General features: G+C 48.1%; 1 protein-coding gene across 9 annotated transcripts in view; it reads right to left on the bottom strand.

Moving 5' to 3' along the window:
- Window positions 1-14,479, bottom strand: part of ATG5 (autophagy related 5) — a 138,845-nt gene that overhangs the window by 91,712 nt on the left and 32,654 nt on the right. The gene's annotated exons all lie outside the window — the stretch shown is intronic.

A 14,479-nucleotide genomic window follows, 5' to 3' on the forward strand; every position in this document is an offset into this window, starting at 1 on the left:
CTGACCAAAAAGGGAATTGCAGGGAGGGGGTCACAAATTATTTTAGGGGCATTGTGGTATTGCCACCCTTACTTCTGCACTGCCTTCAGAGCTGGGCAGCCAGAGAGTGGCAGCTGCTTACTGAGAGCCCAGTTCTGCAGGCAACAGCGCAGAAGTAAGGGAGGCAATACTATACCATGCCAGCCTTACTTCTGCGCTGCTGTTGGCAGCGGCTCTGCCTTCAGAGCTGGGATCTCAGCCAGCAGCTGCCACTTTCCAGCTGCCCAGGTCTGAAGGCAGTGCCAACGCCAGCAGCAGCACAGAAGTAACAGTAGCATGGGGTCCCCAATGCGGAATGCGCCCGCATCCTGGCCGGCAGTGGAGCATCCGCTGAAATGTCACCAAATTGCTCGGCATTTCGGCGGCGACGCCTCTCGACACCGCTTTCCGCTGACAAGCGGCGTCGAGAGGTGTCGCTGCCCAAATGCCACAGACATTTGGCGGCATTTCAGCGGATGCTCCACCGCCGCCATGGTCCTTCATCTGGCGCCTGCCAGACAAAAAGCTTGGGGATCACTGCAGTAGCAGTACCGTAACTCCCTCCTACAATAACCTTGTGACACCCCCCCCCCAAAACTCCTTTTTTGGTCAGGACCCCTACAATTACAACATTGTGAAATTTCAGATTTAAATAGCCGAAATAATGATATTTATGATTTTTAAAACCGTATAACCATGTAATTGAACAAAATGGACCATGCATTTGGTAGGGCTCTATAGAGAAGGCAACACCATGTGCAAGTACTTTCCCCTGAAGACAGTGCAAATCCTTACCAGACTTATTTTTACTTGTTAGGGCTAAGATTTATTTATTAGTTAACTGGTTCTTTAATGGTTTTATATGGCTGAAGTTGGTGCACTGTATTCCCTCAAGCACTACAAATGTAAGGTTTACTACTTTTTAAAAGGCAGCAATTACCAGTAATTATATCTTTCCTGTTTGTTAAATTATAGTGAAACCTTGTTTTTGCAAATAATAAATGTGTTGCGTTTATTTAGCAAATCTCAAGATTAACAACTCTAGAAACAACACAGTTAATGTACTAGACATACTGTATAAACCTCTGGATGGTGATAAATTTAAAAATAGTTAAACTTTTTCCTTTCCTAAGAAGTATAGTGCCCTGTTAGTCCATTGATTTAAAAAAATTGAACTGAATTAAAGCATGGTGGTGATAACCAGGCCAATCAGGTATTTGTATTTCTAACAGAATCAAAGTTTGGTTGATCTCCTCTACGTTGGAATCAGCATAACAGTAAGCATACTGGATACACAAGTGGATCCAGAGAGACAGGACAAATCCTTCCCCTTATGAGGGCCCTCAAAAAGAACCCAAAGCTTGATACTTCTGGAACTCCTGAGCACAACAAAAGTAAACTCTGACGATCTCTCCTGTTGTTAATGAAAAGCAACAGAATTACTGTGATGAGGAAGGAGGACAGAAATTTGAGAGATAAATGTCCTGATTAAGGTGGAAGAATTAAACTACATTAGAAGGACAGACTGGCAGGTACAAAAGGACTATCTTTTTCTTACGAAAAATCATGAATGGAAGATTACAAAAGAAAGCCACAAGCTTTCTAATTCTTAGGGTCAAAGAGATGATCACTAAGATGGCTAGCTTCCATGTCAGAATAAGAGGAACTAATAGAGGGATTCATATGGGTTAGAGCAAAACGGATCTTAAAACCAAGTTAAGGCTACAGGGAGGAACCGGAGACTTGACTTGGACCTAAGAGGATATCTCTTGGCAAAATCTGGTCACTTAAGAATAAGCCCTCATACAGATTTCCTCCAGGTACTAATGGCAGACCCCAGAGCCCTAAAGGCATATAGAAAAGATCCTGAACAAAGCCATCCTGAATGTACACCAGAATCGCTGGGAAAGAGGTTCTCTAGACAAGGTAGTACAATCTATACACCATTTTGAAGACAGATCAGACCCTATAGCATGCAATGCTAATTCTGAATTCTAAGATGCAACAAGCTGTTGAAGACCTGACTGAAGAAATTCAAGATCTTGAGGAATCTCTTCTCAGGAGCCACACAGAGACTTAGCATTTCAGAAATGGGGCACAGAAAAGGGCCCTTATAAAGAAAGAAACACCTAAAAGGAAGGTTGTTTCAAAGGCTTTGTGGAACACACGAGAAGCCACTCGAGAGCTCTGAAGATCATGTGTCATCCCCCTTCAGGATGGAGTAGAAGTAACCTTCACCCTCAAGAGACACAAAGTATCAAAATACACCTTTGGAGATGCTGATTTGAATGAATTGAAGGTGATGACCTTTATGTGAATCAGATAAGAATTAGCTAAATTCATGGAGGATGGGTCCACCAATGGCTATTAGCCAAGATGGTCAGGGATGCAACTCGATGCTCTGGGAGACCCTGAGCCTCACTGCCAAATGCTTGGACTGGACAACAAGGGATGGATCACTGAAGACTGTACTGCTCTATTCCTTCCCTTTGAAGCATTGACCACTGCCGGACGACAGGATACTGGGATATATGGTCCATTAGTCCTACCCAGTATGGCCATTCTTATGTTCTTATTTTAAGGGTCAATAATATTTCCCCTTCTTTTTATGAGTTTGTTGAATAAAAGGAAAAGACTGAAGCTCTATGAAATAGCTCCTCCTCGTGACAAAGACCCAGACACTGGAAAAGGTCATGGCTCATTGGTCTAACTATTTTTCCTGCACAACAATGTTCTCTCCAATTTTTTATATCCGTGTGTGGAATGAATTTTGTTATGTGCACCAATATGGAGGAGATGTGTGGCAGGGGTGGAGCCGAGGAGTTCAGAGTGTAGGAGCTCAGGGCTGGGACAGAGGGTTAGGGTGCAGTGGGGGAGTAAGGGATCTTGGGTGGGGCTGGGGATGAGGGTGCGGGAGGGGGCTCAGGGCTGGGGCAGAGGGTTGGGGTGCAGAGTGAGGGCTCTGGATGGGGGTGTGGGCTCTCGGGTGGGGCCGAGGATCAGAGATTGGGGGGACAGGCTGCCCCAGGGAGAGAGGAACTCCCCCAGGCCTCTCTCACTGCAGCAGCCTGGGGCCGGAGGAGAGGTGCCTCTCCCTGCCTGCATGGCGATTGATAGACCTGCCGCACGGACATGCAGCTTAGAGGAAACTTAGCTGCACACTCCATTTTGGAGAGTTATCTCCCATCTCTGCCCCCCACTTCTAAAAAAAACCAGTATTTTTACAGAAAACAGGAGAATTTTATTTTCTCAACTAGCATAAAGGGGAGAGAGGTTTGTAATGTGTGGTGAGAGATGTGCAAAGGCGTGCGGGGGGACAAATGCCCCAGGATGGATCCTCCTTGATATCATACATTTGACTAGACCCTGTCATTCTCAACCTTAGGATGCCAGCCAGGAGTCTACTGAGAGGATGAGGGAGGTGTATCAGACCTCCCTCAGGCTGGGATTTTCAGACACCAAACTCCCACTCCCCCTAATCTCACAAAAAAGGGGCCTGGGCCACAGGTCCCACCCCAGCCACCTCTCGGCAGCAGAAACCACCATGTCACTGGATATCTACTGCTGAGCAAGTGGGGTTGGGGGGCAGTGCTTTAGCCCAGTCATGCCACAGCGCTGGAGACACTAATGACTCGGGAAAGCATTACAAAGCCTGGAGCTGCTGCCTCCTCCTGACAGGGCCAAGCATGTCCCCAAGATCAGAAGTGCTTCCACACCCCCACATCCCACAGCAACAGGGGAGACGCCACATGTGCCCTGTCATGGGGGGAGGGAAGGATATTATATTCCAAGTTCCCAAATAGTTCCATTGCCAGGAGAGAGGTGGGGTGGGGTGGGGTGGATACAGTTACTATCGCAATACCATACCATGCCATCCTTACTTCTGTGCCGCCCAGCTCTGAAGGCAGAGGACCGCCAGCAGTGGAGAAGTAAGTGTGGCAATACCATATCTTGCCACCCCTACTTCTGCGCTACAGAAGAGTGCCCGCACTGCCTTCAGAGCAGGGCTCTCAGTCAACAGCTGCTGCTCACCTGCCCAGCTCTGAAGGCAAGGAAAAGGACGAGCAAGGAAGAATCACAGGCATCCATTTGTATTTTGAAAACCAACGGTTTAAGTAAAGGCAGTCTCCCACAAAGACGCAAGTGGAACTATAGAATAATAGGAACACTAGACTGGAAAGAGGTGGTCCTGCCCATCCCACCACATGGAGGGATGAGGGAAAGGAAGAAAGTTGCTGCTAGACTTCCCTTGTTTCTGAAACACCATGGCTTTGGTGTCTGACTTCTGAAAGGAATTATGTTGGTATACAGGGCTTTGAGGTCAACAGCTGATTAAAAATCTACACCCGGAGAAATAAGCCTCATTCTTCTATATGAGGATAGACAGGATTTGAGACAACAAGAGGAGAGGGCAGGAAAAAAATGGTTACTCACCTTCTCATAACTGTTGTTCTTCAAGATGTGCTGTTCATGTCCATTTCAATCAAGTGTGCACGCGCTGCATGCACGCCAGCTAGAAGATTTTTCCCTTAGCAGCATCCGTAGGGTCGGGCATGGGCGTCCCCTGGAGTCGCGCCTTCATGGTGCCTAATACAGAGCCCTGCCAACCTGCCATCCCCTTAATTCCTTCTTGTCGGCTGGTCTGACAGAGAGGTAGGAGGCCACATATTGGAATGGATATGAAAAACACATCTCGAAGAACAACAGCTACGAGAAGGTGAGTAACAGTTTTATCTTCTTCAAGTGCTTGTTCATGCCCCTTCCAATTAGGTGACTCATAAGCCTAAAGTTCTGGAGGTGGGGTCGGCATTATCCAATAATTGGAGCACTGCTTGTCCGAAGGCCACATCATCTCTGGCCTGCTGAGTGATCACATAGTGTGTGGCAGAAGTGTGTACAGAGGACCACATTGCTGCCCTGCAGATTTCCTGGTAGGAACCCACACCAGGAATGCCTCTGAGGAGGCTTGAGTCCTGGTGGAGTGCATGGTGATAGACGGAGTGGGCACCTTCACCAAGTCGTACCACTCCCGAATGCATGACATGATCCACGATGAGATTCATTGCAATGAGACAGGAAGACTTTTCATTCTGTCTGCCACCACCACGAATAACTGGATGGACTTTCAGAACAGCTTCGTTCTCTCAATATAGAAGACTAACGCTCTGTGGACATCCAATGAGTGAAGCCTCTGCTCCCTGCCACTTGAATGTGGCTTAGGGTAGAAAACAGGGAGGAAGATGTCCTGGTTGATGTGAAACTGGGAGACAACCTTTGGGAGAAAAACCAGATGAGGTTTGAGCTGAACCTTGTCCCTATGGAATACTGTGTAAGGGGGCTCTGATGTAAGGGTCCTGAGCTCTGACACTCTCCTAGCTGAGGTTATCACCACTAGAAACACCACCACGCATGAGAGACAAAGCAGGGAGCATGTCGTCAATGGCTCAAATGGTGGTCTCGTAAATCTGGAAAGGACCAGGTTGAGGTCCAAGCTGGGATAGGCTGTCATTCTTGTGGGTATAGTCTGTTTAGATCTTTAAGGAAATAGCTGACCACTGGATTCGCGAAGACTGAGCAGCCTTCTGCACCTGGATGGAAGGCGGAGATGGCGACCAAGTGAACCCTACTGATAACATGGACAGACCCTGTTGCTTAAGATGGAGGAGGCAGTCTAGTATAAATGGCACTGAGGCAAGTGTCAGAGACTGAAGATGCTGCTCCAACCAGACTGAGAATCTCTTCCACTTGGCAAGGTATGGTACCCTTTTGGAAGGGCAAATAGAACTTGTCTGACTTGATCAGAGCAGGACAGCTCCACAACTTTCAGCCATGGAGCTTCCATACTGTGAGATGGAGCGACTCAAGGTTCAGATATCAAAGGCGGCCATGATCCTGCATTATTAGGTCCGGGACGAATGGTAGTGTAACTGGAGTTGCCACGGACATTTCCAGGAGCGACGTGTACCAGTGCCGGCATGGCCAGGCTGGAGCAATTTGGGGGAGGGATTGCTCAGTGGTTTGAGTATCGGCCTGCTAAACCCAGGGTTGTAAGTTCAATCCTTGAGGGGGCCATTTAGGGAACTGCAGTTAAAAAAAACTGTCTGAGAATTTGTCCTGCTTTGAGGAGGGGGTTGGACTAGATGATCTCCTGAGGTCCCTGACATTCTGTGATCACCAAGGCTTATTCCCTGCAGATCTTGAGGAGCTGTGAATGAGAGGAACTGCTGGGAACGTGTATAGAAGGCAGCCTCCCCACGGAAGTAGGAATGCATCCACAATGGAGCCTGGATGTGACTCAGGAAGGAGCAGAATAGTTGACACTTCCTGTTGCGTTGCATGGCAAACAGGTTTATTTGGGAAAAGCCCCAGTGTTGGAAGATTGAGCTCACTATGTCCAGCCAGAGGAACCACTCGTGGCCGTGAAAAGACCTGCTGAGACGGTCTGCCAGCTCATTCCGTACCAGGGAGGTATGATGCCTGCAGGTGTATCGAGAGCTCTACATGGAAGTCCCACTGCTTGAGGGCTTCCTGGCACGGAGAGGAGCCTGTACCCCCCCGTTTGTTGATATAGAACATTGCCATGGTGTTGTCTGTGAATACTGATTCAGAGTCCATATATCAGGGAGATGTGAAAGTCTGGCATGCCAGGCGCACCGCTCTCAGTTTTCTGACACTGATATGCAGAGCAAAGTCCAGAGGCCTTGTGTCCTGGGGTCTCCCAAATGTGCCTCCCATTCCAAAGCTGAAACATCTGTCACTAATGAGAAGGATGGCTAGGGGCTGGTAAAGGGGACCTCTGCACTTACTACCAGAGAGTTGAGCCACCAGAGGTGGGAGTCTAGTATCAGACGAGGCAGGGTTACGATACAGTCCAAAGCATCCCGAACTGGTCGATATACTGATGCTAGGCATGACTGAAGTGGGCAAAGCCTGAGTCTGGCATGCTGTACTATGTAGGTACAAGCTGCCATGTGCCCTAGAAACTTCAGGCAATTCTTTGCTGTAGTGGCGAGGAACTGCCTGAGGCCCTGTATGATGACGACCAGTGACCGAAACCTGGTCTTCGGGAGGTATGCCCTGGCTTGAATCAAGTCTAGCACTGCCCCTATAAACTATATCCTCTGTACAGGGGACAGCATCGATTTCACCTCATTTAGAAGGAGACCTAGTTCATTGAATGTCCTTCTTATGAGGCTGACCTGTGCCTCCACTTGAGATCTGGAGCAGCCTTTGATCAGATAGTCATCAAGGTACAGGAACACCATGCACTTGGTGAACTCCTGAAGTGCCACTGACAGGCCAAATGGGAGGACGATAAACTGATAGTGGCTGTTGTTCACCACAAACCTGAGGTATTTTCTGTAGGGTGGAATTATTGCTATGTGAAAGTACGTGTCCTTCAAGTCGAGGGCGTCCAATGAGGGGAGAAGGGAGGCCAAAGAGACTATGTGGAACTTGAGTTTTCTGATGAACTTGTTGAGTTCTCGCAGGTCCACGGTGGACCTAAGACCACCTTTGGCTTTCAGTATTAGGAAATACTGGAGGTAGATGCCCTTGCCCCTTTACTCCTGAGGAACCTCTTCCACTGCCCTGACAGAGAGGAGCGAGTACATCTCCTGTATAAGGAGTTGCTCATGAGAGGGGTCCCTGAAGAGGGACAGGGAGCTAGAGGGGGTGGAAGGGTGGGAGGGCACAGAATTAGATGGAATATCCTCTCTTTACTGCATGGAGCACCCAGTGGTCCAAGGTGATATAGGACCATGCACAGTACAAAGGGGATAGTTGGGACGAGAAGGTAAGTAGGGTTGGATCCCAGTTCCAGCACTGGTGCACCGTCCGCCATCACACCCTCAAAAGGCTGGTCTGGGGCTGGGCAGTGGCTTGGGCTGGCCCGAGCCCTGGCCTGAGGAGGGGTGCTCCCTTCTTCTACTGCTCCTATTCCTCCTATGAGGAGCATTCCGGCAGTTCTGAGCTTGGTAGAACCTAGAGGGAGTCTGTGGCCAGAAATGTCTACATTAAATGGCAGGACTATAGAGCCCCAAAGATCTGAGGGTGGCCCCTGAATCCTCTAGGAGGTCCTGGATGACTGGAAAAAGGCTAATGTAGTGCCCATCTTTAAAAAAGGGAAGGAGGAGGATCCGGGGAATTACAGGCCAGTCAGCCTCACCTCAGTCCCTGGAAAAATCATGGAGCAGGTCCTCAAGGAATCAATTCTGAAGCACTTGGAGAAAAGGAAAGTGATCAGGAACAGCCAGCATGGATTCACCAAGGGCAAGTCATGTCTGACTAACCTAAATGCCTTCTATGAGGAGATAACTGGCTATGTGAATGAGGGGAAAGCAGTGATGTGTTATTCCTTGACTTTAGCAAAGCTTTTAATAAGGTCTCCCACACTATTCTTGAGAGCAAGTTAAAGAAGTATGGGCTGGATGAATGGACTGTAAGGTGGATAGAAAGCTGGCTAGATCATCAGGCTCAACAAGTAGTGATCAATGGCTCCATGTCTAGTTGGCAGCCGGTATCAAGCGGAGTGCCCCAAGGGTCAGTCCTGGGGCCGGTTTGGTTCAATATCTTCATTAATGATCTGAGATGGCAATGACTCGCACCCCCAGCAAGGTTCAGAGACACAAAACGGAGGAGTGGTAGATGTACGCTGAGGGAGATCAGAAGGGACTAGACAATTAGAGGATGGGCCAAAGAAATCGATAGGTCACAAGACAAGTACAAGAGTCGGCACTAGACAGAAAATCACATGCACGCTACAGATAGGGACAAATGGCAGGCAAGCAGTCTGCAAAAAGGAAACGGATACAGTGGACAAGTCAGCTGGATAGAGTGACATTTAGTGTGTCGTATGGCCAAGAAGGCTACGGCATTTGGGTGGAAAGTAGGGCCATTGCAGCGAGTTGAGACGTGATCAACCCCTATTAACATGGTGAGATTGCTTTTCTGCGGTTTGTTGGCGCTCTTGGAGTACTGTCGTCCATTTGGGCGCCCACAGCTACAAAGAAGATTTGAAATGGAGAAGAGGTCAGCAGAGGGCAAACAAAAATGATGAGGGGGCGGAACCACATATGACTAGGAGAAAGGCGAGGGAACGGGAGTTAGTACGCAGAAGAGAAGAATGAAGTGAGTGATAGCGGTCAACACCTGAAAGAGGGTCCAAAGAGAATAGATCAGACTGGGCCGCATGGTATCAGATGACAGAACAAGGAGTAATGGTGTCAAGTTGCAGTGAGGGAGGTTTAGGTTGGATATTAGGAAAAACTTTTCCACTAGGAAGGTGGTGAAGCACTGGAATGCGTTACGTAAGGATGTGGTGGAATTTCCTTCCTTAGAGGTTTTTAAGGTCAGGCTTGACAAAGCCCTGGCTAGGATGATTTAGTTGGGGACTGGTCCTGCTCTGAACAGGGGGTTGGACTAGATAACCTCCTGAGGTCCCTTCCAACTCTGATATTCTAGGATTCTACGATTATTGGAAAAAAGGGCCAAGCTCTCAGAGGGGAGGTCCTGGATTGTGTGTTGGACCTCATGGGGCAGACCAGAGACCTGCAACCAGCAACTCCTTCTCATTGCAACCCCTGTGGCCACTGTACAGGAGGATGCATCTGTGGCGTCTAATACTGCCTGTAGGGACACTCCGGAGATCAGTCTTCCTTCCCCACTAATGCTGAGAACTCTGTGCAAGAGTCCTGTAGCAGCAGCTCCGCAAACTTGGCCTTCGCAGCGCAGGTGTTGTGTGAGTATCTGCTCACAACGGCCTGTTGATTCGAAATGCGGAGCTGTAGTCCCCCAATGGAATAGACCTTCCTGCAAAAAAAGGCCTCGTTTTTTGGCATCCCTATTTTTAGGGGAGGGGCCTTGGTAGCCCTGGCGCTCTCACTGATTGGCTCCATCAGCCACCGGGTAGTTGGGGAGCGGGTTGATGTATAAATGTTCATATCCCTTAGAAGGGACAAAATACCACCTCTCATTCCTCTTGGCCATAGGGGTCAGAGATACAGAGGTCTGCCATAAGGTTTTCGTCGTCTCTGCTAGCATCTTTATTAAGGGTAAGGCGATACAAGAGGATCCAGAGGGTGCAATGACATTGGCAACTGGGTCGGATTCCTCCACCATCTACTCCGCCTGTATGTCCAGATTCTGGGCAACACAACGTAGGAGTTGTTGGAGGACCCAGTTATTCTCCAGAACTGGGGCCATCGATGTCCCCGCCACAGCTTCACCGGGAGAGGAGGAGGAGGAGGGGCCTGGCAGTGGGCCTTGCTCACTCCCTTCAGCACCCTGTGGGTCTCGCAGCATGTAGTACTGCTGAGCCCCCAGGTCCGAAGCCAGGACCACCGGAAGCGGAAACAGCGGTGCTGAGGCAGGTGATGCCGAAGTTGTTGATTCCAGCAGTGCTGATATCGTCAATGACGTTGGCACCAAGGATGCAGCTTATCAGTGGTGCTGTAGTTGGGGGGTGAGTGGAGGTCGGTGCTGGAGTTGCAGGAAACAACAGCGGTGTCAGCAGTGCCTGCAGGGGGACAAAGGATGCTGAGGACACTTATGCAGACCTGGACCTTGAGCCTTGTATCTGTCCCTGGCTCTGCTGATACACCCAGGTTGTCCAAAAGGGCCACTGGGTTGAGGGTTGCCACTATGGAGGCCACGGTGCCAGATAGGGCTAATGGTCGTGGCAGGATCTGAACCTCCTGGTCTTATTGGACCAATAGGATTCCAACTGTGACTCCGAGGTCTCTGAGTAGGACGACCACAGAGGAGCGGTACTCTGGGCTGCCAGAGAGCTGTGCCGAGAGGTCGGGGACTGGTGCACTCCTCTGCGTGGGTGGCTGTGCTGGAGAGAGGTGCACTGGAGATGGGGATCGGCATGCCATCATCGCTGGTTTGCTGCTTGATTGGAACTGGGACCGCGCAGTCACCGGTGACTTGTCTCTCCTCTGCGGGGAGGACGGCGCTGTGAGGCGAATGAGGTTCTTGGATGCCTCAAATGCCTCCGGTGTCAAGAGGAGCTGGAGGTGACCACCATGGCAATTCTGGGACCATTGAGCGTTCGGATTCAGTCGTACCCCGGACAGGGCAGGAGTCAACAATACCCTGGAAGGCAGGAGAGTTGAGGTGGTCTGGCTTAGAATGTGTTTCTATGCCACAAGTCCCTTGGTATTTGGAGGGAGAGAGCAACCCCTATTTGGCCTTTTCTTCTTCTGTGGCACCAGGGACTGAGAACGGTGCAGGACAGAAGAAGGCTTCTTATGGATGGAGCTGTGGTGGTGCCAGGGGTCCTTCCTCGGCACCGGCTCGTGCACCATCAGTGCCAGAGCATTGTGGACCAATGAGCAAGTGCTCAGTGTGGGTTCTGCCGATCCCAGGTCAAACTGCAGTCGGAGTGCCACTTCCATTAGCAGTGCAAAATCCCTTGCAGACCCTGCACTTGTCCTTCTGGTGGCTCTCCCCAAAGCACCGTAGCTAGAAAGAGTGAGGGTCACTCTTCGGCATAAACTTGCCACAGTCCTCGCAGAGTTGGAACCCTGCGGAGTGGGGCATACCTCAGAAGCTGGGAAAACCCCCAAGAAATCCTAAAAACTATAACCACTAACTATAACAAACTAACGATTTTAAACTATGACAACTGAAGTGGACTCTGCCGAAAGCACTTGCAATGCAAGAGTGACAGTTGTTCCAGCTAGCCATCATCGGCAGTAAGAAGGAACTAAGGGGGTGATATGAACTTAGGTGCCATGAAGGTGCAACTATACGGGTTGCCCAGGCCGACCCAGATGCTGCTAAGAGAAAAAATCTTCCAGCTGGCGTGCACACATCTGATTGGAATGGACACGAACAAGCACTCGAAGAACAAAATTTTCTTTTTGGAAACCTACTCCAGAGCAGAGTCTAGAAAACTGTATCTGCAAAGCTTATGGAGAGCTATAAGCCTGGACTTGAGAAAAAATCCTCCTGAAAGCCTCTCCTCTCCCTCCTCTCTACCAACATACCTAAACTCTGGTCTACATTTAAAATTTAGATTGACCGAGCTATGTCACTCTGGGGGGTGAAACATTCACACTCCTGAGCACTATAGTTAAACTGATCCAAACCACGGTACAGACACAGCTAGGTCAACAGAAGAATTCTGTCCTGGAAAAGAGGACAGAGGCATTAGGGGAGTGTCATGGTATAATTCCCCACTCTGAACCTTAGCGTACAAAAGATGGGGTACCAGCATGAATTCCTCTAAGCTTGATTACCAGCTTAGACACTGAGCGCTGCCCACCAACCAGGGAATTCCGTTGCTGACATTCTGGTCCCCAAGACCTTGCCCGGGGAACCCCAAGACCAGACCTCTGGATTCTTACACAAAGGAAAGTAAACCTTTCCCCCGTTGCCTCTCCCAGGCTTCCCCTCTCTGGGTTACCCTGGAATATCACTGTGATTCAAACTCCTTGAATCTTAAACAGAGAGAAAATGCACCTTTTCCCTCCTTCCTTCTCTCCCCCCTCCCAGGCTCTCCTGAGAAGACAGTAATCCTAACACAAAGAGAAATAGCCTCTCTCCCACCAGTCCCTGGTGACTCCAGATCCGTCCCCCTGGGTCTCACCAGAATAAATAAAACATAGGTTCTTAAACAGTAAATTTTAATTAAAAAGAGAGAAAGAACAGTAAAAATTATCTCTTTGTAATTTAAAATGAATAGGTCCAGGGTCTATTCAGCTAATAGACACTGGGAATCACTCCAGCCTAAGTATACAAGTACAAATAAAATCCTTCAGTAAAATACAAATTTGAACTCCTCAAAAGGCCAAATACACATTGCAAATAAGAAAACAAACATTAAGCCTAAACTCGCCTTATCTACCTAGTACTCACTATTTTGAACCTATAAGAGCCTGTATCAGGGAGATTGGAGAGAAACCTGGTTGCACGTCTGGTCACTCTCAGCACCCAGAGAGAACAACAGCCAAAAACTAACAGAGCACACACAAACTTCCCTCCCTCAAGATTTTAAAGTATCCTGTCCCCTGATTGGTCCTCTGGTCAGGTGACAGCCAGGCTCACTGATCTTGTTGACCCTTTATAGGCAAAAGAGATATGAAGTACTTCTGTTCTACTAACTCTTACTTATCTGTTTATGACAGGGAGACACATATATCTCCAGCATCTTAACAAAATGTTGCACTGCCATTGTCTTTTTTGGATTTACCTACCTTCACAAAATACAGAAATCACAAACTTGGCCCACACTTAGTAAGATTTAAGGGTCTGAACAAGATGGGACAAGTAATTTCACTCTTTGGGGATACCCGTTTAGACCTTCTATAGATATGTGGAAGGAAAAACAGAGTTACATTTTATGCCAGAGTCCAGTTTACCCTGAATTTCATCTGGGAGGAAGTTTAAGAGGACAAAATCACATTTGATCACAGTCTTGCAAAAGGTCCCAGGAGACTACCAAAGAGGGCAAGAAGCCTTGTAGTGCTCAGGGCACAACTTTTGCAGGTAACTTCCTAGGAGTGAATCTACAAGAACCCCTGGGAAAGAAGGAGAAGGAAGATGCCTAAACCCTGTTAAATCAGGCAATGGTCCCTGTCTTCAAGGTTTTTCCTGCAGCTAGAAAAAGAGGCCTTGGGGACAGAAAAATCTGTGTAGATAACTACCTTAATATACCCCTCTGTCCACAGCATGGCTGGTAGAGGTGCACAGCAGGTACATTGGTCCTGCAACAGAGGACTGGAAAGCATTCCCATATTCTAGAAACTTCCTCTACTTTCTTCTTTAGAGGAAGAGGAGGAGAAGAGAGGGTAGTTGGATGATTCTGAGTTAACTGGCTCATCCACAGAGTATCCTGAGCATAGGCTGGAAATTAGAAATAAAAATGCTGAAAAACAAAAAAAGACTGTAAAAATAATGGTGCCTTTGATAAAGATGCTTACAGCTTCTGCAAGAGGCAATGGAGACTGGTGACACCTCAGGAAAAGGCATTATCCCCCAAACTCTAGTCTCAATGTCATTTGGCATCACCTGCTCAAACGACATTGAGGAGCACCATATGCTAGGGTCCACACAGGTGAAAATCATGTCTCAGAAAAACATTTTTTTTTAAATATTTTGCAAGTCTTCACTGTCCTGGCTATTCAGGATGTATTTAGATTTGTTTTTAATCATTGTTAAGAACATTTTGTAAGTAAGTTATGTTTTTTGCATTTGTTTTTATAAAAATAACTGGAGCAACTGTATCCAAATTATCAGTCAGCCTCTGATGATACAATTCTGAAAGCTGCTGGAGCAGTAAGTAATAGTTCCAAGAAACATTTTAATTCAGAATGCAAGGTTTTCTGTTTAGTTGTTTGGGTTCTTTTGGCATTCAGTATCTTTACTATAACAGACACCACCAAGTTTTATTTACACCAATGGAATTACCATATATAATTTACAATACTTAGCCAAAAAACAGTACTGCGTCTTC

This window comes from Chelonoidis abingdonii, chromosome 3, assembly GCF_003597395.2.
Source record: "Chelonoidis abingdonii isolate Lonesome George chromosome 3, CheloAbing_2.0, whole genome shotgun sequence".
In the NCBI taxonomy this organism is placed as follows: domain Eukaryota; kingdom Metazoa; phylum Chordata; order Testudines; family Testudinidae; genus Chelonoidis; species Chelonoidis abingdonii.